Genomic DNA, 25,713 nt, shown 5'->3' with positions numbered 1-25,713 from the left:
ACGCCTTGGTGGAAAAAATGGTGAGGGTGCATAAAAGAAAAAAACAGTAATAGTACAAGCATCTATTTAGTTACTCAAAATACTCAGTTACCTGGGAGAAATGGCAGCGTATCGACCCTTGCAGTATTAATTTATTTCCTCTGGGAGGCACATCAGTAAAATTCCCTCTGTACTAAGGATCACATAAAACAGATGAGGGGTGGCTTAGAGAATAATTCCCGTTAGTCAGATGTTTTTTCTGTGCAAACTAAACGCCTGGGATGTTTAAAAAAAGAAGAAAAAAAAAGGGAGAGACAAAAAAGAAAAGTTACTCACTTGAAATTGCAAGCCAGGGCTTTCATCTAGAAATCTGCCCAAGTGTCTCCACGGTGTTCCTTCTCTTTAAGAGCTCTTGCTCCCTTTCTGTGCTCGTATAGCCCTTATAGTGTCATATGTTCCTGGTCCTCTTCTACATCACAATGGGAGGTTCAGAAAGGGCAGTTATACAAGAGACCCCTTCCTGAAAGTATAGTTAGGGCATTTTACAGCTTTCTAGTTTACTTTACCCTGTTCACCTAATGTCTACAATTATATATGGTCACTCAAAAAAATAAGAACTTTTAAACCTGTTACACAGTGATGATCATTGACATTTTAAATCGTTTAGGTAAAAGAGACCCCAGTGCTTTAAAATAGTCTTTTTTTGTGAATGAAAACTGTACATATTTTGCAGATCCTATTAAAAAAGTAAAGAATAATTATTTTGTAGGAAAGTAGAGGAACACCAACCTATAACTACGATCTCTAGTACCTCCCTGAGTGAAATAGTGTAAAATAGATGCAATGATTCAGTCAGTTAAAAAGAAGCCTACATGTATACATTTATTTTTAATAAAATATGTGGGTCATTTATTATGCATATCACAGTTACTTCCCAAAACATGTACTCCATTTTGCATTGATCAAGCGATCATCTTACAGGACTTGCCTTTAACAAACAGCCCAGCGGAACTGTGAACGCTGAATTTTTACTAATAAATATTCATGTATTCTAAAAGTTGAATCTGCATAGAAAATTAATTAATATAGAAAATAATACAAGACATGGAAAATGTGCCTACGTGAGTGGCCGCTAGTGATCACGAAGTGTCCTTATTAATTGCTTATTAATGTGAGATGATGTGCTCGTGTTTTGAGAAATGTAGTAGTATGTTATATTAATGATTACTTATTTTATATTTGCTTTATAAATTGTAGGCCTTAAGTTAGAAAGGTCTTGGACTGAGTTGCACATCCTCACGTCAAATTGTACGGTTTAAATAATTCACATAAAAAAGGCTATGTAGAGAATTGAATACTTGTATTATTCCACTGCGATGACCAAACTTGAGCACTGCTTGCTCGAAAATGCTGTATTAGCTATCGATACATTGTAGAGTTTAGTGTGTGAAAGCGATGTTCCCAATAGCTAACAATGGATGCACTGACTGAAGGACAGAGAAATACAAAATTGTTACCTGACGAGGCCAACGATGGGAACAGGATAAGAGGAGCCAATCATCAACATGTGAAAGACAGTTTAGTTATATCTTAGATTTGAAGCTCTATTTTCATTGGACTAAATGTAAATATATGATTCTTTAACCAATGGCTACGTGAAAAGAGCTCTGGATGATTTTAACTTAGCCAGACTGCACTGAGAGAAGAGAGGCTTATTTCCCACTTTGATATCCTCCTGAGAGGAGCTTGTTTATTCTGTCCAGTTCTGGCTTTCTTGATGCGAGGGAGGTGTTCTATTGCCTGGATTGCAAAGCAAAGGTGTCTGGTGGGTTAAGTTGAGGTGGTGGTTGAGGTATTGTAAGGAAATGCCTCCTTGGCATGGTTACCCCCTGACTTTTTGCCTTTGCTGATGCCAAGTTATGATTTGAAAGTGTGCTGGGACCCTGCTAACCAGGCCCCAGCACCAGTGTTCTTTCCCTAAACTGTACCTTTGTCTCCACAATTGGCACAATCCTGGCACCCAGGTAAGTCCCTTGTAACTGGTACCCCTGGTACCAAGTGCCCTGATGCCAGGGAAGGTCTCTAAGGGCTGCAGCATGTCTTATGCCACACTAGGGACCCCTCACTTAGCACATACACACTGTTTGCCAGCTTGTGTGTGCTGGTGGGGAGAAAATGACTAAGTCGACATGGCACTCCCCTCAGGGTGCCATGCCAACCTCACACTGCCTGTGGCATAGGTAAGTCACCCCTCTGGCAGGCCTTACAGCCCTAAGGCAGGGTGCACTATACCACAGGTGAGGGCATAGGTGCATGAGCACTACGCCCCTACAGTGTATAAGCAAAACCTTAGACATTGTAAGTGCAGGATAGCCATAAGAGTATATGGTCTGGGAGTCTGTCAAACACAAACTCCACAGCACCATAATGGCTAAACTGAAAACTGGGAAGTTTGGTATCAAACTTCTCAGCACAATAAATGCACACTGATGCCAGTGTGCACTTTATTGTAAAAATACACCCAGAGGGCATCTTAGAGATGCCCCCTGAAAACATACCCGACTTCCAGTGTGGGCTGACTTGTTTTTGCCAGCCTCCCACACACCAGACATGTTGCTAGCCACATGGGGAGAGTGCCTTTGTCACTCTGTGGCCAGGAACAAAGCCTGTACTGGGTGGAGGTGCTTCTCACCTCCCCCTGCAGGAACTGTAACACCTGGTGGTGAGCCTCAAAGGCCCACCCCCTTTGTTACAGCGCCACAGGGCATCCCAGCTAGTGGAGATGCCCGCTCCTCCGGCCACTGCCCCCACTTTTGGTGGCAAGGCTGGAGGAGATAATGAGAAAAACAAGGAGGAGTCACTCCCCAGTCAGGACAGCCCCTAAGGTGTCCTGAGCTGAGGTGACTCTAACTTTTAGAAATCCTCCATCTTCCAGATGGAGGATTCCCCCAATAGGATTAGGGATGTGCCCCCTCCCCACAGGGAGGAAGCACAAAGAGGTTGTAGCTACCCTCAGGGCCAGTAGCCATTGGCTGCTGCCCTTCCAGACCTAAACGCACCACTAAATTCAGTATTTAGGGGATCCCAGAACCGAGGAAGATTGATTCCTGCAACCTAAAGAAGAAGAAGGACTGCTGACCTGAAGCCCTGCAGTGAAGACGGAGGCGACAACTGATTTGGGGCCATCCCCACCGGCCTGTCTCCCTACTTCGAAGAAAACAGCGACGCATCCAACAGGGTCCAGCGACCTCTGAAACCTCAGAGGACTACCCTGCATCTAAAGGACCAAGAAGCTCCCGAGAACAGTGGCCCTGTTCAAGAAACTGCAACTTTTGGAAACAAAGAAGCAACTTTTAAAGACCACACGTTTCCCGCCGGAAGCGTGAGACTTTCCACTCCGCACCCGACGCCCCCGGATCGACCTGCGGAAAACTAACACTACAGGGAGGACTCCCCGGCGACTGCGAGCCCATGAGTAGCCAGAGTTGACCCCCCTAAGCCCCCACAGCGACGCCTGCAGAGGAAATCCAGAGGCTCCCCCTGACCGTGACTGCCTGCTTTAAGGAACCCGACGCCTGGAAAACACACTGCTCCCGCAGCCCCCAGGACCTGAAGGAACCAAACTCCAGTGCAGGAGCGACCCCCAGGTGACCCTCTGCCTAGCCCAGGTGGTTGCTACCCCGAGGAGCCCCCGCTCTCCCTGCCTGCATCATTGAAGAGACCCCCGGGTCTGCCCATTGATTCCTATCAGAAACCCGACGCCTGTTTGCACTCTGCACCCGGCCGCCCCTGTGCCTCTGAGGGTGTACTTTCTGTGCCTGCTTGTGTGCCCTACAAAACCCCCCTGGTCTGCCCCCTGAGGTCATGGGTACTTACCTGCTGGCAGACTGGAACCGGGGCACCCCTATTTCCATTGAAGCCTATGTGTTTTGGGCACCACTTTGACCTCTGCACCTGACCGGCCCTGAGCTGCTGGTGTGGTAACTTTGGGGTTGCCTTGAACTCCCAACGGTGGGCTACCTTGGACCCAAGTTTGAACCCTGTAAGTGTTTTACTTACCTGTGAACTTAACATTTACCTCCCCCAGGAACTGTTGATTTTTGCACTGTGTCCACTTTTAAAATAGCTTATTGCCATTTAAAAAAAAAACTGTACATGCTATTGTGACGATTCAAAGTTCCTAAGATACCTGAGTGAAATACCTTTCATTTAAAGTATTGTTTGTAAATCTTGAACCTGTGGAACCTGTGGTTCTTAAAATAAACTAAGAAAATATATTTTTCTATATAAAAACCTATTGGCCTGGAATTTGTCTTTGAGTGTGTGTTCCTCGTTTATTGCCTGTGAGTGTACAACAAATGCTTAACACTACCCTCTGATAAGCCTACTGCTCGACCACACTACCACAAAATAGAGATTAGAATGATCTCTTTTTGCCACTATCTTACCTCTAAGGGGAACCCTTGGACTCTGTGCACACTATTTCTTACTTTGAAATAGCATATACAGAGCCAGCTTCCTACAGGTATGCTGGGCTGGTGTTGTGGAGAGCTGTGTCAGTGTGAGTGAGTAGCTTGCACTTAAATTTTTTCTGGACTGGGAATCAATGGAGATTGTTAAGGGGTGGAGAGTTGTTGCTATTTCGTGGCATGTTCAGGATGAGTCTTGCTGTGGCTTTCTGGGTGGTTCGGAGTTGGCGTAGAACATGGGCTGGGATTCCGAATTTGAAGGAATTTTTGTAGCAAAAAGGGTCTATAGCTTCTCAGGGTGTTGGAGGTCTGCTGTGGTTTCTTCAATAGGGTATTGACTCCTGCATTTTTCCAGTAAGACGGAAAGGGGGCAGTAGTTATGGAAGTGTTGATGACAGTGACTGCGGGGGAGACAATGGTTCTTCCAAGGTTGTATATGAAGGGGTGGCATGGATCTGAGGGGGCTCCTGATTGGATGGTGTTCATCAAAGCAGCGATGTCTTAATTCGAGAGGGGCTTACTGTTGCTTAGCTACTGTTTCGCGATGAGGGACGTGCCCTGCTAGATCTTGGCAGTCTTCTGGTTGAAGAAGTTTGAGATGTCATTGCAGAGTGCTTGGAAAGGTATGGTGTTGTTGGAAGCTGTGGGGTTGGAGAACTCCTTGACGATGGTGAAGACTTCTTTAACATTGTTGGGGCCGGCTTTTAGTTTTTTGCTTTGCATCTCATAGTGGTTGGTGGTAGGGGTATAGGGCAGCTTTGTATGTGGATCTTGCGGTGGTGGTTTTGTTGAGTCTCCATTTATTCTCAAGCTGTTTGCAGTGGTGCTTGGACTGTTTGAGGTTGTTTCGTGTGCAAGCTGGGTCATTTGTTATTTCTGGTGGGAGCGATGTGGTTGGCGCAGTCGGTGAGCCATTTATTGGATAACTTGGGGTCAACATTGAGGTTTCCAGTGTGGTTGGGTTTGCTTTCCTGTAGGGTCTTGGTCCAGTTTTCTTTGGATATTTTTCCCCAGTGTCTTGATGGTGCTTTGGGTTTTTCTGATGGGTGGCTTGGTGGCCAGGTATCTTGGACTGTATGATGTATTGGTCTGGCCATGTGAGCGGGGTTGTGTGGGTTGTGGTCATCCTGTTGTTGGAGGAAAACATAGGGTCTGCTCTGTGGGTTAGTCCTTTTACGAGCAGGGTCAGTCCGAGGGTACAGAGGCTGTTGAGGAAATTTAGGTCTGCGAGGAGGATGTAGTTGGTTGATGTGATGGAGAGGGGAGTGACGCAGTCTGATATGTGGTTGCATAATTTTGCTTGGAGTTCTTGGGGACGATAGGCAAGGGTTCCCTTCAGGGTGGTTTTTGTAGTCTGTTCGTATTTTGAAGTGGAGATGCTCCATAAGGTTGGAGTCAGAGTCTGTGGAGGTGGAGCAGTTAATCGTGTTTTTGTAGATGATCACAAGTCCTTTCTCTGGTTTGTAGGACGGGATGGGAGTGGCGATGTCTGACTTGGAGGCTGGGTTGAGCCATGTTTCGGTCAGGAAGTGAAGGTCGGGTGTGTTGTTGGTGAGGAAGTCACAGATTTTGGTGGAGTGTTTCCCAAGGGATCAGACGTTGAAGAACATGGCCGACAGTTGGCATGGGGTGGCGGCGGCTGCATCAGTTGTTTGGAGGTATGGGTGTTAGCATCTGATGTGTCACAGGTAAAATTGCAGTGGGTGCAGAAGAAAGGTCCTACCATAGACATGGGGGGCGTGAGGCAGCAGTGTGGTTGCTGGTGTGTTGTTGAGGTTGTGGAGGACGGAGGAGGAGCAGTGGTGGCGTTCGTTGACTCCGATAGCAACTGTAGTTGTGGTGTTGCATTGGATTGAAGTGAAAACTGAGATACCACGTTGCAGGGAACCAAATCATGGAAATCTAATTTTAAGGAAATACAAAAAAAACATTTGAAAGGAAAAATATTTTTAAGGAAACATCCAAAATTATGTTATACTTAGGTGGAGTTTAGGACTACTGTGGGATTTTTGGGTTCAGGGAGGGGTAATGTTTAGGGGTCAGGAATAATTGGCGTTTGGGTATTGAAAGGGTTTGTGTGTGTGGTATGTTTTGTTTAGGTTTCAAGATGGGTGGAGTGTGAAGGTGTTAAGAGGTTTTACAGTTCATGAATGGGCAGAGTTTAGAGCCGGCGAGGGTTTTTACGGTTCGTTTATGGGTGGCGGCTGGGGTAGTGAAGAGGATTCAGGGTTGGGTGGAGTTTAGATGTAGGAAGGTTTTTTTGGGGTTCAGGGATGAGTAGTTTAGTGTGATGAGGAGTTGTTTTGGGCCATGAATGGATGATGTTTAAGGACTGTGAGGGTTTTTTAGGGGTCAGTGCTGGGTGGAGTTTGGCTATGCTGAGGTGTATTAATTGGTATGGGATGGTGAGGTTTAGGCTTAGAAAGGGACTTTTAGGTTGAGATGAAACGGATTCTCAGCAATGGTATTCCTGAAATGGTTTTTTTATGAAACTGGTGTTAGGGGCCAGGGTTCCTGTTGCTGGGCACGGTCCAGGTTTTTATGGGTGGAGCCGGGCTTGCCTTTGGTACTCCATTGGGGCATCTGCTGCGTGGTCGTGGTGTATCCTACATTAAGTAGGTCCTAGGGTGGGCGGGGCTTCTGTTGACGTGAAGAATAGTGAGTGGGAATACCCAGGCGGGAAAACCCAGGCAGCAGCGGTGCCACTTGGTCAAACAGTGGTAACTGGACCGGGGTGAAGAAGAAGGAGCTGGAGGCCGCAGGCAAGTGACACGCTAGCTGCCTACTTAAACCAACATGCTCTAGCGATGGTATACTAAAACTAGTTCATGGGCTATTGGTTGGCAATTTTGTACAAAGTACTCAAACCAATAAGTGATTAATAATGGTGTGCGCAGCTTAATATTTTCTGAAAGTACATGCGTTGCTAATATGTCTTTGTGCCTATTAATAGCAACCCTGGACATGGTAATGTTCTGTAAAAGTGAAGTGTGTTTTACTTGGCACACTTTTTGTGAGTCATTGATTGTGTGTCTATTAGTGCAGCTGTTGTGGTTTGTTTTTTCTTTGCTGAGATTGCATCTATATGTTCTTGCCTGTGACCTAGGAGGTTATTTGAAATTAGAAAGGCAGCTTTAGGTTATCTTTCTAGTGCCAGGTACCACCTATAACTGTCTGTCGCCACCAAGCAGGAACACATTCACAAAGGGTGTTAGATACAAATAGATTCCTATGTGTTCCTTGTTTACTAGGAGAAACCAGATAGCACTGCCAGATGTCTGGGCTTGTGATTTAATTCCCCCATTCCACTCCTTTAGGGCGATGGTCAAGAGCTGAATCTTTAAATATGCTATCTTTATGCTAATGTTTATTTGTAAAACATCCCCCTGAGGGAAATTAAACCAGATAGAGCCAAGTTTTAAGCTATACCATAAGGTTAAATATTGATAATGGCATACATAGACACAGCTTCATACAAGTTATTTAGCAGCTGAGAAAGCTCTAACTCTGTAATAATATCCAGCAAATGTGGGTGAATTGATAGATATTGCATGTGCCCAGCATGTTTTCAATCGTGATGTCCGCTGTTACTTAAGTAGTGATAGAAAGTTGGGCAGACCAGTAAATGAGCCACAATAAGCTTTTGTCTTATCGTAGCGCATACTGTTCCCTTTTAGTTTGCCATTTGTGGGAGGGGCTGGCGTCGAGCAGTGCCACAGGCCTAGGAGCAGGAAACTCCCTGATGGGCAGTTATTTATTTTTACAGGCTCGTGTCCTCGGAAATTGGACATAATGGACTCATCCTGGACCAGGACTATTAGTGATGAGCCTAGTTACATTAAGATGTACTCGGCATAGAGGGCTGATTAGGCACGTGATGACGTGTAGACACTAAAACTGAAAACTACACTCGTGAAACTAAAGGGAAACGCCCAAGAATGTGTTTTCGACACAGAAATTGACACTTCAGCAGACGTCAATGAATTTCACAGATATTTAGCGATTTGCACAAATGCTAAAAAGCGTGTGTCTGTTCATAGTGTGACCTAACGTGATATAATGCTAGTTTTCAGTTCTTTCTCATAATTACCTTCACCTAGCCTATAATTACTTGAAGAGCCAGTCAATCAAGACCCATATGCCGATGGTAAAAACAGAAAAAGCTTCATACAAACAGCTATTGTGTGACTAGGATTTATTTTATTTGATTTGAAAGCATTTTAAACCAGTTATAATTCTTAGTGAATCCGACCAATACATGTGATTGAATTATGCATTGGAAAGGTACAGACTGCATAAAATGGATGAAAGTCTGTCTGTTGACCCATTAGGCTTCTGCATAGTGTAATTATGTAATTAGTAAACTATTTACTACAGTGCATTATATGACTCTCTCTGAAGTCGCATTTACCTGCTTTTGCGCTTAACTATCCTTGCCCTTTTGCTGATGGATATCAAGCTCTGTCCACTCCACGCCAGTCCTTTCTGAGGGTGCTTAAGTGAGAATTAGAAACCAATCACAAACCTTTTCTGTTTAATAAGTACTAATGTGTGAAAAACACATGGTTGTTTCTAGTAACTGTGTGTGAACGGTTAAATCAAACAGGTGAACAGTACCACACTGTTACATTTTGATTGGCTCATAGCTTGTTGTTATCTACCCAGGAGATTCATAGCTACTGGAGGCAAACTTAATAGCAGTATCAACTCACATATCACTACGTATTCTTCCCAAAACAGCCGCATGTGGAGATCTCAGCGTAATGCTAAAGAACTAGAAGGATTACTTTGCTCACCTAATGTGTCTGCAGTGAGGACATGTTTTCTGGTCATAACCGCTTCAGAATTAAGTTTCCCAACCAGAAGGCCTGAATACGTACATGAAATGGTTGGGCTGTTCGCTTCAAATTTCTGAAATAAAGGTGCCCTTGAAGACATTTCTTTCCAAATGTTTGTTTTATATTTTAACATTTTCCAGCCTGTGTAGATTGTGCAGTGACAATTTTCATTGTATATTTAAAAAGTTACCTCATTGTTCTGACTGATTTATAATGTTACTTGTTGTAAAATGTTTATAACAATTACCTTTGAATGTAGTTGATAAAGTAAATAGACTTCTTTTTAGACACAATAACAATTGTTTCAAAGTCACTGTATGTTCAGCCAGGGAGATGCAACTACTGACAAAAAGCTTTGGAGTAATAAAAAGAACATTTCCAAACGGCAACTCATTTAGAGTGTCTCATTATCAGGTAGACGACAAATCCATTCATTTTAAATCTGAAGTCTCTCTACAGATAGTTTCAGGTACCTTTGAATCTATTCCCATGCTTTAAGATGGAAGATAAAAAAAAAAAACTTTGTATCCCCATCATAGTGATAGTATTTTAAAATTAAGCAATAGACAGAATAGATAGCCGGTAAAAACATGTGGAACGGGGATGCTGGCTTTAGGTAGGACTCTCTCTTATTAACTGTGTTTAGCTCTTTAAAAATACATAATGCCATAAATGATTACATAAAAGATTACAAACCCTTACTTCCCTTCACATCCTTTGAAGCAGCTGAATCCATATCTGCATTAAAAACCCTTTAATGCTCATATACGTCATCTGCTCTATAGGAACGCTTTAAAATAAGCAACTCCTATTTCAGTAGATGGCATCCATTTTGTCATCATTAAAGAATGTTAGCTTTCTAGTTGTCCATTAGAACTCTGAAGCTGCAAGTAGAGCACTAGGTAATCGAGTGACTGCTGCTGCAGCTGTTGAGAGAACATGGTTTATTCATCATGTCAGACTTTTTCTCAAGAAGATACCTAAATGTTGTCCTTATTTTACCTCTGGACCTCTAACTGTGATTTCCAAGAGAAAACCCTTTTCTGTCAAAGATGTTTTATCAGATCTCAACTGGCGATATCCATTGATCGCAGAGTGAAATCACAATAATTAATACAATTAATATGGTACCATGAGTAAAATCAATTCAGTTAAAATCAAGGGGTTTATCAAGCTCATCTAAACCAGATGGGCTTCCCATCGCTGGGAGGTATCCAGACTTTACACAATAATCTTAAATAAACAGATATGTCTTGATTTTGTTTCCTGAAGCTGAGTAGGTTGTCAGTCATTCTAAGGGTTAAGGTTAAGGTGTTCTACAGTCTGGAGTCAAAGTAAGCAAAAGCACACCCACCACATCTAGCTTTCTTCATCCTAAGGATGCAAGAAGGCTCAAGTTGCTAGATCGTAGCTGTCTTTTGGGGCAATATGTGCAGACCAGTTGATGAAGGGTTTGTGGCCCCTTCATTGTTCCTAGCGGGGGAAAAATGCCAAGAGCTTTAAACTGAATCCTCTTGTGTATAGGTAACCAGTGTAAAGTGGCTAGTGCAGGGGAGGCAATCTGAAATGTGGGAATTCCCAAAAGCATTTGAGCTGCAGCATTCTGTATTACCTCTTTTCATAACTGAAAGTGGACTTCCAACTAAATTAAAATCTGTATCACCCTTTCTGTATGCCCCTTTTTGTGACCCTCAAAAAGACCTCCATACAAGATCCAGCAGGTATGTTTGCAACCCTCTACTTAATACCACGAAAACAAACCACCACATAACAATTTTGTGAATTAAATCCCAAAGTTTAGGGATTTGTTTTACAATAGCAATGTTATGTAAAGGGAAGAGTGGCTCTTTCAGATAGTTATTCACCGGAGAAGCAAAACTTTTCTAGCATTCTGTTGTATGGAGTGTAAGTCCTGGGGTATGGGCTTGTTCATGTCTCGCGCTTAAGTTGCAGTGGAATCCTGTGATTGCAAGATTTCATATTATGTTTTAAGAGTGAGGCAGTTGATGACTGGCCAGCAGGGGAGAGTTTGCTCTGAGCTGTTGTCCACAATAAAACCACACACCTCCTTCATTGTTGTCTATTCCCTCACAACAATTTTGGTGGCGATTACCTGGCCAGTGCGGTGAAGGGCCAAGAGTGGATGGAGAAGGGTGGCTCCTCATTCACACGACAATGGCAGAGCAGAGGAACACCTACGATCATGGCGAGAACCTACAGAGAAATTACGTGATGGGGGGAGTATACAAGGACATAGCGATTGCAAGATTACAGCTGGGCGGATAATGCCCCATAAGGAAGAATTCACCTTTTTAGTGCACTTTGTTTGAAACAGTGCACAGCGGTGATGCGCGCTCCTTATGACATCTACAGTAAAACAATTACAACGCTGAGCACCTAGTGAAGTGAGGTACATTTTAAAGACTGTTTCTTACAGTGCGATTCACAGTGATATGCACATTTGTTCTGGAGATTTCAAGACTGTTGAATTTATTGGTAGGGCAGGTAGGTACCTACACCTAGCAACAAGCCACTAACCTCCACATAGGTACAGTTAGGTCTCAGTAAATTAATCCCAGCTCTACCCTTGGTAGCTTGGCATCGAGCGTCAAGGCTTAACTTAGGAGACAAAGTGTAAAGCATTCAAATATCACAAAACAGTAATTAAATAAAACACAGGAAACAGTTTAAAAATCCAAAACCAATTTATAAATATAGCTTATATTTTTATCTTTAAAATGACACAAAAACGATTAAAATCGGTTCAGGGGAACCGGAGATATGAATTTTTAAAGTATTATTATTTTCTAGCGCTTAGAAACAAAAAGCGCCAATCGGGTCATCTGGTTGCACCAGGACCGGGGCAAAGTCAAACTTTCAGGCCGACCGCGATGGAGCCCTGCTCGGCTACAAGTCGCGGGAGGCCTCGGTTAAAAAGTTACCTTCTGACTTAGTCTTTATTTTGAAGTTTTTCTTCACCGGGACGAACCTGCCAGTTGAATCCGACCTCCTGGAGCCCTTGTCCGGATACGCGAAGTCGGTTTCCTCGGTGGTGATTTTTACCTTCGGACTTAGTCGTTTTTTCGAGATGAAAATCCTTCGACCGGGGTAAACCTGGATCTTGATCCGACGTCCATGGAGCCCTTCTCGGATACGATGGCTGGGAGGTCCCGGTCAACTTTTTACGTTCGGACTTAGTCTCTTTTTTGGATGTTTTTCTTTACCGGGACGAACCACGAAGTCAGGCCGGGTCGCGGTTGAGGCAAGCCGGCTAGAATTTCCGCGTCTGGTCGGTCACTTTATGGAGCTTTTTTTCAAAAATTCTCCAATCTTTTCCAAACTTCTGGGGCTTCACCCAGATGTTCTTTCAAGGTTCTTTTGGGGTCCACAGCTCACCCCAAGGGTCCAGAAGTTCTGTGATGGTCCTTGGGGGTGCGGACTTCAACTCCCAGAATGCACCTGGCGCAAACTCCTTTTTGGCCACTGGACAGTGGTCAGCTGGTCGCTTTCTTCAGGAGTTGGTGCAGGGGACTCTAGTTTAGCAATTTTTCACCTGTAGCAAACAGGGAGTCCCTCCTTGAATCAGTTGAAGCCAGGCAAAGTCCTTCTTGTGGTGAAGCCCAAGTGTGCAGCTGGTGCAGTCCTTCTGAGTGCAGGGTCCAGGTGCAGGCCAGGGGTCCAGCAGGGCAGTCCTTCTTCTTCTTTAGTTCCTTTCTTGTTGAATTCTGGAGGGGATCTGAGGCGTGGGTGCAGGTCTGCCAGTTTTATCCTTGCTCCTGGGTGAAAAGCAGGGGGGCCCTGGTTCTCCAATCAGGGACAGGGTCGTCCCCCTGTGATGACCACTTCCTGGGAAGTGTGGCAAAAATCCATTCCAGAAGGCAACAGTCTCTAAAAATCCAACATGGATGAATCTGATTTTTGGAGGTTACATCTGGCTGAGCCCACCCACTGGTGTGGCTAAAAATCATAAACACACCCCTCTCCTGCCCTCTCCTAATCTAATCAAGGGGGCACCTAATTGTCTGGGGTTGCAGGATGTGGGGGTGTTGTTGGGTGCTGCAAATGTCCTTCTCTGCCTTTGAAGACCAGTTTGGCAGCCCTCCCCCTTCCTGCCTCACCATCTGCTGAGGGGAGATTCTCTCCCCCAAGCACATTCCTTTGTGTGAAGTCAGGCCACTTCACACCTCATCAAAGTAGCCTGGCAGAAGCTGCTGCAGGCTGGCCAATCAGAGCACAGCAGCAAAAACAATGCAGAGCTGAAATTGGCAACTTTTTAGGTAAAGTCTAAACTTTTTACCTGAACTGGTTATATTAAATCCAACAACTGGAAGTTGTGGGATTTATTATAACAATCAATTTGATACCAAATTCTTGGTATGTAACATTTAAGGAGACTTTAAAATTTAAAATAAAGTCTGCCCATTCTAGCCTATGAAGGCCATTTACTTCAATGAGGGAAAAACGAATTTGGCTGTTTTTACCTCACCAGGGCTTATAAATCTATTTTTATAAAGTCCCTGCTTATAGTTACATGGCACCCAGCCCTAGGGGCACATAGGGCACACCTTAGGGGTGACTTATATGTAAAAATAAGGTAGTTCAAGACTTTGGAAGTACCTTTAATTCCAAAGTCGAATTTGCATATAACTTTAATTTAAAAGCAGCCAGCAAGGCAGGCTTGCTTTTAAAATGACACTGGGCACCTCAGCAATGCACCTAGGTGTGCACCACCTATGCTGTGGTCCCTAAACCTACATGCCCTACCATATACTAGGGACTTATAGGTAGGTTAACTTAGCCAATTATAATTAGCCTAATTTGCATATCCATTTTACACAGAGCACAGGCCCTGGGACTGGTTAGCAGTACCCAGGGCACCATCAGAGTCAGGAAAACACCAGCATAAAGTGGAAAATGGGGGCAAAAAGTTATGGGGCCTCTGCAATCAGCCCCAGTTTCTCACAGCTAATTTAACAGGTTAATATGTCATAAGACACCCATTGTTCCGTATTACAGTTATCTTTGAGAGAAGTTAGGTTAGTACTCTCTTGGGGAGGTTATGGAAGCTTCCAAGAACAATAACATTGAGGTCTCTCCGGAAGCTTACACATTTTTGTAATTCCACCACTATGTTTCTTGATGCAACCGAGTTCTCCACCCATGCTTTGCGAGGATTGGGTCTTAATATTTGACAACTCCCTGGAAGCCTTAGAAGGAGAGGGTCTTCGTCCAACAATGAAAAAAGCATTGATGTTATGTGCTGTAGACAAGAAGGGCCAATGGGTGTTTAGATATTTACCACCAGCGGTTGAGGCAACTGGTCAGCCCATCCAAGATGTGTTTAAAGAAGCCAGATGCAGGATGGAAATTCTTTATGCGAAAAAGGAAAACCTTGTTATGACAAGGTATATGTTCTATACACAACATGAAAAGGTGGAGCAGACCATAGATGAGTTTGTAGCTAGGTTATGGGAGTTGTCTACCAAGTGTCGTCTTGGAGTTATGACAGACAAACTTGTTAGTGACCAATTCGTACAATGTTAGAACAAAAAGATTCAAGAGAGGTTATGGGCTGCTAAGAACCCTACTTTGAGTGATGCCACGGGCATTGCCAAATTGCTAGAGCAGTCGGATTTATACATGCGAGAACTGGAGAAGAAGAACTGGGGAAGTGAAGTCTCTGAAATAGGAGCTGTAGGTAGATCAGGTGGTAAGTACCTTACTACAGTGAAGCCCAGCAATACAAGGGAAATAATTATGCACCATCCGCACAAGTTAATAAGAGTTGCAATTGGTGTGGAAGTGTGATTCATGCCTCCGACTCAAAGTTTTGTTTTGTTAATAATAGAGAGTGCAGAAAATGTTTCCATCTGAGGCACTTTGCAAGAGTATGAAGGGGGGTAGGTTGTAGTAAGTTAACTTGTATTTCTGATATGTCCTCTGAACCAGCTGAGATGCCTGACAGGATGGTGAGTGTGGAGGGTGAAACTGAAGGATTAGACGAGAACCAGAAGTGGAACAGACATAAAGCAGTGTTTAAAATAAATGGGCTATAGTTTCAACTTATGGTGGACACAGGTTCAGTGTACACCATTGTGGTTCAGGCTATTTTTGGGCAACTGTGGGGAGGTGTGACATTTCAATCCAAAGTTATTTCACCAGTGGGATATTAAGGAGAGGTTTTTGATATTGTGGGATGTATGAACCCTGACATAAATTTGGAGGTAGAAACATAGAAGGAAAAATATACGTAGCTGGGCCAGGTCCCCCAATTTTGGGGTGGGTACAACAATATATCATTCTAAACCCCAGGGTACCTTCACAGGTAATGGTGGTGGACGAACAATCAATTCCTGACATCTGAGCCTCAATGAAACAAGTGTTTGTCAGCAAACTGGGCATGTTGAAGGGATGCGTACACAAGATTGGACTATAAAAGGGAGCTGTTCCGGTTCAGCACAAGCTGAGGAGAGTCCCGGTTATTGTCAGGGTACGAAAGAGTTGATAAAATAGATGTTGCAAAAAAGGGAAGCATATAACCTTTGGAAGCTTCCAATTAGTCGTTATTACATGTAAAGCTGATGGTCGTTCAAGGTTCTGCATGGACTTCATCTTTGAATCATTTGAAGTGTTGTACCTGATACTTACCCCATACCCAGTATTAACAAATTGGTCCTTATGCTGAAGGAGGGGAGGTATTCTTTTTAAACTGGAATTAAAAAGGGCATACCATCAGATTAAGCTCCATAAGGATTCAAAATGAATCACTGCCTTTATAACAATAGAAGGAACTTTTCAGTTCTTACACATGCCTTTCAGGTTGCCATCAGTGGCAAGCATTTTTCAACCCATGATTTCAGAAGTGTTTCAAGGGATGGGCAACATTCTCTATTTTCAAGAAGACATAGTGATTTCTGGTGAGACCATTAAGGAGCACAACACAGTACAGAAACAAGCCTTATAGCGGATTCTATATGTAGGTCTTACTTTGCGTAAGGACAAATTTTGTCTCTTGTCGGAAAACACTGTTGTCTGATGGAGTTAAGCCAAAGAAAAATCTGTTGAAGGCTACTGAAGTGGCCTCAAGACTCGGGGACAAGGAACAATTGAGGTCCTTTATGGGCCTCATAGAACACTATGCAAAGTTTGAGCAGAGGTTTGCTGATATAACAAAAGTGTTGAGATTGTTGTTAAGGAAAGGTCAAACCTTAATTTTGGAGCAAGAACAAGAGGAATGTTTTAATATGATTAAGAAAGAAATTTGTGAGGCAGGGATTCTGTTGCCATTCCAAGTTGGCCGCAAGTCAGTTATAACAGTGGATGCAAGTACAACAGGTATGGGTGCCATTCTCGCACAAAAACATCGTAGCAGAGAAAAAATGGTTGCTTATGCATCAAGGGCATTAACAGATGCCAAAACAAACTACTCTGTGATTGAGAGGCCGTGGCTTTTGCATGGGTTGTGGAGGGTTACCAAACGTACATATGGGGTACAGAGTTTGTTTTAATGTTGGATCATAAATCATTGCTTAAAGTTCTTCTTCCTGGTGGGGATGGCAAAGGTTCTTTCAGGTCGGCTAGATTGGCTGCTAGAGTCCAAGAATATTGGTATTTACTAGAGCACATACACGGTTGGCGGAACACACAAAATGGCTCTGTCCCCGTTGGCAGTTGAATGTGAGTTGCAGGATGGATTGAATGAGTATAATGGCAAACACGAAGAACCTTTATTCTCTGTGCAAGATGCGGTGTTGGAAGAGGCAGGTGCTTTTACAATGGATGAGTGGTGCCAAGAAATGGTTAGGGCTGGCACTCTTAAAGAAGTTATGTGGAAGGTGATTTCTTGAAGCAAGAGAGAAAGTTGTGTTGCTGTGTCAGTAAGTCCTTTGTCAAAATTCTTGATGAAATAACCATGTGTGGTGACAAGGTTTTGATGAGGGGCGATAGGTTCATGCCTCCGATGGATTTGAGAGGGTAGTGATTGTTGGTTTGCTTTGGTAGCTGTGGATGTATTTTTCAGGTGGAAAAGTGTGTTTTTCATGAAAGAAATCACCACAGAAGTCAACATTAGAGCCTTGAGAAAGATGTTCTTAAAGGAGAGGGTACCATGTAACCTCATAACTGACAATGGTACACAGATAGTATCTAATGAAATGTGGATGTTTCTCCAACAGCATGGTATTGTGTATCCCCACATCTCTTTTTACCACCCACAATGGAACAATATTACAGAGAGAGCCAACAGGATGGATAAGGGTGTGATCCAAAAGGCTGATGTGGTGGACATATCAAGAGGGCTGTGGAGGATTTAGTATGGGCTAACCACACTACAAAACAATAAGCCATGTTGAAATCGCCCTTTGAGCTCATGAGGGGAAGAATTCCAGGTTTCAAAATAGTACCCTCTTGGATGAAAGAATGGACAGCAGGAGGTGGTGTGCAAGAACTCAAGTTTGAGAAGTTCAATTTAGATTCATGTAGCACGATTGTGGAGGGCAATTGGGTAAATATCAAAACAGCACAGGTGGTGAGAGGTTTGTCAGAATTTAAAGGTCCATATAAAGTGGTGCATGTTTACAAGTATTACGTGGTTTTTGGAGAATGGCAAACAGTAAAATTGGTGCAGAGTTGCATTGTATTAGAAAGGGGGTGATTGTGAAGTGAAGAAGGTTGAGGATTGCATTGGGTACAGGTTGAAGGAAGATGGCGATTTTGAACCCACTTTGACAGAAAGGAGGATGAGTGATGGGATACTTTCCACTCTCAGGTAAGACACGGATGTTGGAAATGCCAGGAGTCTTGATGGAGCAAGGAATGTAAGGGATCGCAGACCCACAGGATATTTGAAGGATTATATTCACTAAAGATTGACTATAATTCTTTTTACGTTGCAAACCATCAGAATGCTTATATTTACTCATTGTTCTTGTTTTACATTTTAATTTTCTGTTTTATTCCAATTGTGTTTTATGGTTGCTGAAGACCAACCTATGCTCCTATTGTAAAGATAATTTCTTCTCCCTTTAGTGTAATTTTGCCATCATAAAGAATGGAAGGGGATGTGTTATATAGAGTTTAAGCCTTGCGGTCTGGAACTTAGCTTGTTTGTTTCATGCTAAAGTTGTAGTTAAATCCTGCAATTGCAAGATTCCATGTTATATTTTAAGAGCGTTCGTTCCGTTGCGGGCAGTTGATGACTGGCCAGCAGGGGAGAGTCCACTCTGAGCCATTGTCCACAATAAAGCCACTTACCTCCTTCATTGCTGTGTGTGGCCATGTTCCTTCACAACACATTCATGAATACGAATATTAAATTCTGGTAGGGGCAAGGTCACCACATGAGGGTTATGCAGTCTTATTCCTGATTTTTATTAACGGCCGGCCGAAATGAATAACATTAAGCCACAATAAATTAAACAAACTACTCAGCCCATACTTCTTAGTAGACAAAACTATCACTCTCAAGATTGGAGTCCTTCAACCAATCACAGTCCAATAAAACATTTAAATATTCAGGACAACTGTAGAACCATCTCTTCTTGCTGCAAGGACTTCATCACATGCCCTGGAAGCTCATTCCTGCTTTTGATCTGCAACTGAACAAAGGGTAAGTTGCCTTAATATCCTATTTAAGCCACAAGTGGCAAAGACAGTAATTAATAAAACATGTACATGAAGATAAAATATCACCATTAATGTCTTTATAGCCGATACTAGGATGGGATAAGCCTTAGCTACGTATTCTTAATAGAATTAAAAATGTTTCTTCAGGAATGCTAAAAAATGTTCAGTTATGTGGAACAACTGGAGGCTTCAGAATATGCAGGTTCAAACCTGTTCAGTAATTATCGAAAAATGGTTACTTACAGCCTTAAGTACAATTGTTTGAAAGTGAATTTTGATGAACAATCAGCGATACACATTATATATTTTGAAGCCTTGCCCAGTGAAAAGGCTTTAGAATCCATGTCTCCTCTGCAAGAGTCTACTCCAAAGAGAGAGATATTAATGCCTGCCTGTGACAAAATCCCAGTGATCTCATCTGGCTAAAGTAAACACTGAAACTGGACTATACAGTAGTGCAGGAGCAGGGATCTCAGTTATCGGTTCACTCATCTGGGGGAAATCCCTATTGTTCTTCACGGGTCAATGGATCTTTGATGTTGGTTGAGATTAATCAGAGGCTGTACATCACATTGAATTGTTATCACAATCTCTAGTCTATTTTCAGTCAATAATGAGAGTTTGGTATGAGTTAAAGGGTTTTAATAATCAAATCTTTTGATATTTAATCTTCATTAGAATTGTCATATACGTTCATCAATATCAGTCATTAGTTTTGCCAGTAACTAAAATAATGAATCAATAAATCATAATAAATACATTGAGCATGTTCCATAAAGGAAATAAACCCTATTCTAGGAGTGTGAATAAAAGGTGTCAGTCCCAGAAGCCCATAAGGAGTTCTAGGTTTGAGAGAGATAGATCATAAGAATAAAGCTTCAGCATCAAATATCACCTCAATAATTAAATAATCCATCAAAGCAGAACTTCTCTTGAAGAGAGGTTAAGGAAACTCAGTGGAATCCCATCTTGGAAAAACAAGCAGCAAAGGAGAGTACTCTATGAATGAAAGGGGCAAGGAATGTGATTATGGTGACCTACTGTAGGAACATGCACTATTAAATACAACACATACTTTCAGTGTTGCAGTTCACAGTTTCTTCTTTCTTCAGCCAGCCAATCATCTTTTGATGCTCTCATGGGAAGAGGATCACTCCTCGTCTTCTCACCAGGAATACAATGAGCTTAAGCAGCAGTGTCAAATGAAACATGTAAAAAACAGTGTTCTTTCTTTCACACGTTCACATGATTAATTCCTTTTAGAAATGCTGCATCTTTGTGTTTTAACTTCTTAATTACTTCACTAAATAACACATCTCTATTCATTAGTTGATGGTGATTCTTTTAAAGGTAAAAACATTTGCAGAATTAATGAAAACATTTATGCAACTATCATACATTATGAAAAGCCTGCCCATGGGAAGGTCAGAATTTTTTAGTGTGCTAGTTTAGCATTGTTTAATCATTGTCTGCTTGTCAGAAACAGTTGCTTCAACTATCCGGAACTAGTACGAGTAAGTATGGGTGCCTACTACAATTTTTGCATTTAAACACATTGATTTTCAAAAGCCTACACAGTAATGCTGCATATTATCTCATTATTTTTCTCGACAGTGTAAAACGCTTTAGCATGTCCTAGAATTGAAAGTGTTTGTTAAGGAATGCTAGAAAATGTTCAATTCTGTGGCTGAACTGAAGTTATCAGAATATGCAGGTTTGAAGCTGTTTATTAATTAATGAAAAGGGATACTTACAGCCTTAAAGTAGGATTGTTTGAAAGTGGATTTTGATGACCAATCAGCCATGCACGAGATACATCTTGCAGACTTGTCCTGTGAGACTGCCAGAATGTACTCCAAGATGAGGATATTAATTCTGGCCTGTGACAAAAACCCAGTCAGCCCATCTGGCTAGTGTGAGCACTGAAATGACACTATAAGGTAGAACAAAAGAAGTGAGGCTTTGGCGAGAAGGGGATGGTCCTAGTTCTCTTGTGATATTCTTATAAGAACATAGCAGTCAACAGCACACAATGTGGGATGTGTTTTAAAAAAAGGATTGGAAATCTGTGTTGAATTATTTTTTTGTTCTTTTGGGCCTAAAAAAGGCGACCCCTTCCAGTGTGAAGTATCAGTCTGCTAAAGCCAAGGTAAGATATCAGTGACTCTCCAATAAGATGCAAAAAACAGTAGCATTGTAAGTTTGGCAGGCTGTTGCCTTCTAAATAAGGGCTCATCTGAGGCCAATTTCAAAGAAACCGCAGAAAAATAATAATATCCCATAGGGCAGAATATTTGTGCCTAGTTGAGAAACAAAACAACCTTCCTGGAGAAGTTTGGAAACCAAAGGATTTTCACCTACTGGATGATCTGCCACTGGAGTATGCCCTATGGAAATGGCCAATCGGTAAGAGCTGACTGTTTTGTAAGAAAGACCTGCGTCTGCCAGCATCTCAAGTAAATTGACTACAAAAGTCACACCTGTCCCTATGTGATGAAGATTCCATTCAGAGCATCATTGCGCCTCTTGATCTCATGCTGATTGATAACTTCAATGGGTGAAGTCTGTCCAGGCTTTGTCCATAGAGAAAAGAGTTGGGTTCAAAAGTCCTGGCACTTGCCAACAAAAATGATGATGCCATGCTACCAGCTGGAGCTGATCTTAAGCACCAGGGGATTTGGTTGCCTGGGTGGTCTAGAAGGAGATTTGGAATTGGAATAAGACGAAAATAAGGCTCCCATGACAGGTCTAACAGGATCGGAAACCAAAGTTCTGCCCGCCATAAGGGAGCTACCAGGATGAACTCGGTTGTTTGCCTTCTAATCTGACAAGTTATTCTGTGAATCATTGTAATGGGAGACAAGGCTTAATTCTGTCCAATCTCTACTAGAAAAAGGCATTGGTTGTCAGGGCTATAGGGTCTGACCTCCAGCTGTAAAATAAGTGAATCTGGTAAGTCAATCTTGAGGCAAAAAGACCAACCTTGCAGGCCACCCCACCCTGTTCATCAGACTCAAGAATACTGAAGGATGTATTTTCCACTCGTTGGATTCGTGGAGGAAACAAGAATTCCTGTCATCAGTTTGATTGCCTTTTCCAGAAAGGTGAACCACCAGTATTCATATGTTGCAGGTCATTCAGAATTGCCTAACCTCTTTCACAATGTATCTGGTTTCGCTCAAGTGGTTGATGTATTGAACTCCTGAAACATTGTCCATCTGGAAAAGTATGCAGCAATGAGAGCTCTTTGGGATCAGCCAACAGATTGCAAGTTATCCCTCCAAAAATATGAGGCGGTTGATGTGTAACTGCATTTGCTTTTGGATCATCAGCCTCTTGCAGGGTCCTCTTTACACTTAACACCCCAAATGAGATGGCAATCCCCTGATGGCTCCGAAGATGGCTCAACCATGCCAAGCTTCCACGTGGGCTAGCTGCCATTGAATTTCTTCTTGCATGCCGTGAGATAGTGGAACTGCTTAAGCATAAGATAGACCATTGTGGAGCTGCACGATCTTCAACTGCTGTAAGGCTGTGTAGTGTAATGACCCAAAGAAGATCACTTGATGGGAGGCCGAAAGTAAGTCCACAAGGCATGCAATCCAGTGTAAAGTGACTTTGTGCCTAATTCAGAATTTTGTGGACGTGTTACTCTATCACAAAAATACCGGATAGCCCTTTCCACGTATTACACTCCCATAACATATAATGGGATCGTATTACGGTGGATGGGATATCCATCACGTTTGTGACGTAGTAACTTTGACTGCCAAAATCTAAGTCAGATCCTCTGTCTTTCACTAACACTCTGAGAATTTCTTGTTTTTATATATTTGATCTTGTGATCTAGAAGAAAAAGCATTGACATAATTGAATCAGGAGAAACCATAACAACTTGTTTAGTTTGTTCTATCTGATTGGTTGGGGGTCACATAAGATTTGGTCAGATTTTTCATGAGTCCCAAAGCTTGAAGAAAAGAGATGGTCAGATGATGATGTTGGAGTAAAGAGTTGGATCTCATGCCATGATGAAGATAATATTGAGATAGATTATCAAACAAACACCCCTCTCTCTCAGATATTAAACCACAGCCTTCATTAGCTGGTGAATCACTAAGAGGCTGATAACATAAAAGGGAAGAACCAAGAATTTATAAGTTGAAGTTCTCCATTAAAACCAGAGGAAACAATGGTGAGGTTGAAAATTGGAAACCAAGAGGTAGGTGTCCTTCAGGTCTAGATAGACCATACAATCTCCTCTCTCAGCAGATCTCCTAGGAGGTAGATACCCTTCATTCTGAAGTGTCTGTAAAGAATTCATGTGTTGAAGTCTATGAAGATGATGACTAACTGTAACCTCCTCTTGTTTCTCCTGGTAATGAAAATATTGCTGACAAAGCTGTTGGGATGCGTGCTGTAAACTGAATAACCTTCTTTTCAAGCAAGGAAAGAATTTCATGGTCTATTAACCTTTGTTTCTCTAGAGTAAACTGAGATGGATGTGGAAAAGAAGTTTGATGAGGTGTACCATAAAATTCCAGATGGAATCCTTTCACTGTCTAGAGAATCCATGTATTCTGTATGATCTGAGCTCAGGTTCTGAACAACTGACGGATCTCGCTCTCCAGTTCTTTTGGGGAAGAAATGTGAAGTCTGACCTGAGATGGGGGAGGTTAAATTTTCTCCTCAGGCATGTCTAAGATATCTCTGGCCTCTTTAGGATCTATAAAGAAAGATGAGTTTTCCTCACTGATAGGGGCCCCAGTGCCTAATTTTTCTTCGAAAACCACTGAAATGGAGTGGAAGGATGCTTGGCCAGTGAAGTACCCTCTGCCTCTACTGACCCTGCCAAAAAGGCTGTGGTTCAAAACAGTTTCCAAAGCTGTTCGGGCCTTGTCCCATGATGTGAAAATATTGACAGATTTTGTAATTTCCTTCATTAAGAGTTCCCCAGACAGCAAAACATCAACTACTGGACCTGCCTCTTTATTTTCAAGGTTGCATAATTTGGGGTCAATTCTTAGTCAGATTTATCTAGGCTTCTCTGTAGTGAGGTCACAGTTTGTATTCCCTCACAGACGAGAAATTGATCCTAGGCTCATCCCAGTAAAAGGTCAGGGCTCAATAGGGTCACTGTGCTCCTTGGTTGAAAAGAGCAAAACCAACATTTTTTAAAAGGGACCTGAAGGGCCCAGTTTATCTTGACAGGACCGCCAGGACATGCTAATACCCTTCATAGGGTCCTTCCTATGGCTCCCTATAAAGCAGTACAACGTTGGGTCAGTCCCAGGAATGTTAGCTACCTGGCCCTCTAGAGAAGGACAAGGTCATTCTGCCTTAAGGGGGTTGCGTACTTCTTTGGGGAAAGGTTTCCTAATTCTAGACGGAACATAGGAAGCTATTTTGGAAGATATGGCCCATTCTGAGGAACATGAGTGTATGATTTCCGGGTCAGAGATACTGTGTAGATTATAAGATGAAGGAGAGGTTGCATCAGAAGGGCTTTTCACAACACTACATTTTGGTATAGCCACCATAGGCTTTCCTGATCACCTTCGGAGGTGTCGGAGTCTAAATCATGACCTTTTGAATCCACATCACATCATCAAAGCTATATAAATCAACATTTCTTTGGTAGAAAGATTTCCCACACAATAATCAGGGGATCACAGTACAGCTGCATACATAAGAGTATCTGTCATTGGCTTGAGGATCGGACAGGAGACCTTTGTTGTGAATACAGAATGCACCGAGAGTTGTATGGAAGAGCTGAAAAATAGAGATGAAAGAAAGACTTCTGAGGGATTGCACAAATACAAGAAATAAGAAAAAAGAAAAAGTCCCCAGTATCATCATTGTGATAAATCACAAAGAGCTAAACCAACTTGTTGAGCTTTTTTAAAGAAGGATTGGCTGTGAGGAGTGGCCAATCATACTTACCATGTGTCACAATAACTTAATTACTTTCACTGTTAAGTTCACAACGTTATGGCACTTTGAGTATTCTCTGTATGCACCAGTCTAATACTGTTTAAGTTTCTACTCTCAAATGCCGGCCATGTCATCACTATGTCCTCTGATGTCAAAGTTGTGCTGTAATTTTAACTCCCTGGGCAAGAATCGTTGTTGAATTAATGGATGAGTTAACGCACACATGGATGGATGGATGGATTAATAGGTAAGGTAATATACGAATGGGTGACTGGGCGAGTGAGTGCACGGATGGATGAACGAGTGCTGAATGGGTGATTTGATAGACAAATGCAAAACTGATGTGGAGCAACACCTGCAAAGATTTGAGAACTTTGCACTAATAATTGGAAAAATTAAAGGTATCAAGATGCTGGTCGCCCTGCACTAACTTCAAACCACCGGGATGTACATTCTCTTTAAAAACAACACTAATATTTTCAACAGATTTCACTGTAACACTAAGCGTTACACTTGGTGGGAAGTCACACATGTCAAAATCTAGCACCAAAATATATCAGACATATTATACTTCTTTTATTGACAAGCAAACATCAAAATCAAGGGAAATAAATATGCATTAATAGACAATCGGTCAATTCTATTAAGGAGAATTGTAAGTAAACAAAGGACGTTATATAAACAAATATATATCATAAATTAATACAAAACAGATAATCTAAGAACTGTACACTTAAAAAAATCAGGATTGGTAGGGATAATAATAACGTTAATTTCAGTATCAATCCTGGTTGTGTATGCTGCCCTGGATATGTAATTTCATGGCTTTAGAGATGGACTAATAAATCACTAGGGTAGGAACAAGATGGCCT

At 42.3% G+C, this 25,713-nt stretch overlaps 1 protein-coding gene across 2 annotated transcripts in view; it reads left to right on the top strand.

The window, feature by feature from the left end:
- The window catches only part of ESYT2 (extended synaptotagmin 2), a 542,370-nt gene that overhangs the window by 198,014 nt on the left and 318,643 nt on the right, over positions 1-25,713 (top strand). The window lies entirely within an intron of this gene.

This window comes from Pleurodeles waltl, chromosome 10 (assembly GCF_031143425.1).
Source record: "Pleurodeles waltl isolate 20211129_DDA chromosome 10, aPleWal1.hap1.20221129, whole genome shotgun sequence".
Lineage (NCBI taxonomy): Eukaryota > Metazoa > Chordata > Amphibia > Caudata > Salamandridae > Pleurodeles > Pleurodeles waltl.
Note: the sequence above shows the minus strand (reverse complement) of the source record. Positions and strands in the feature narration are given on the sequence as shown.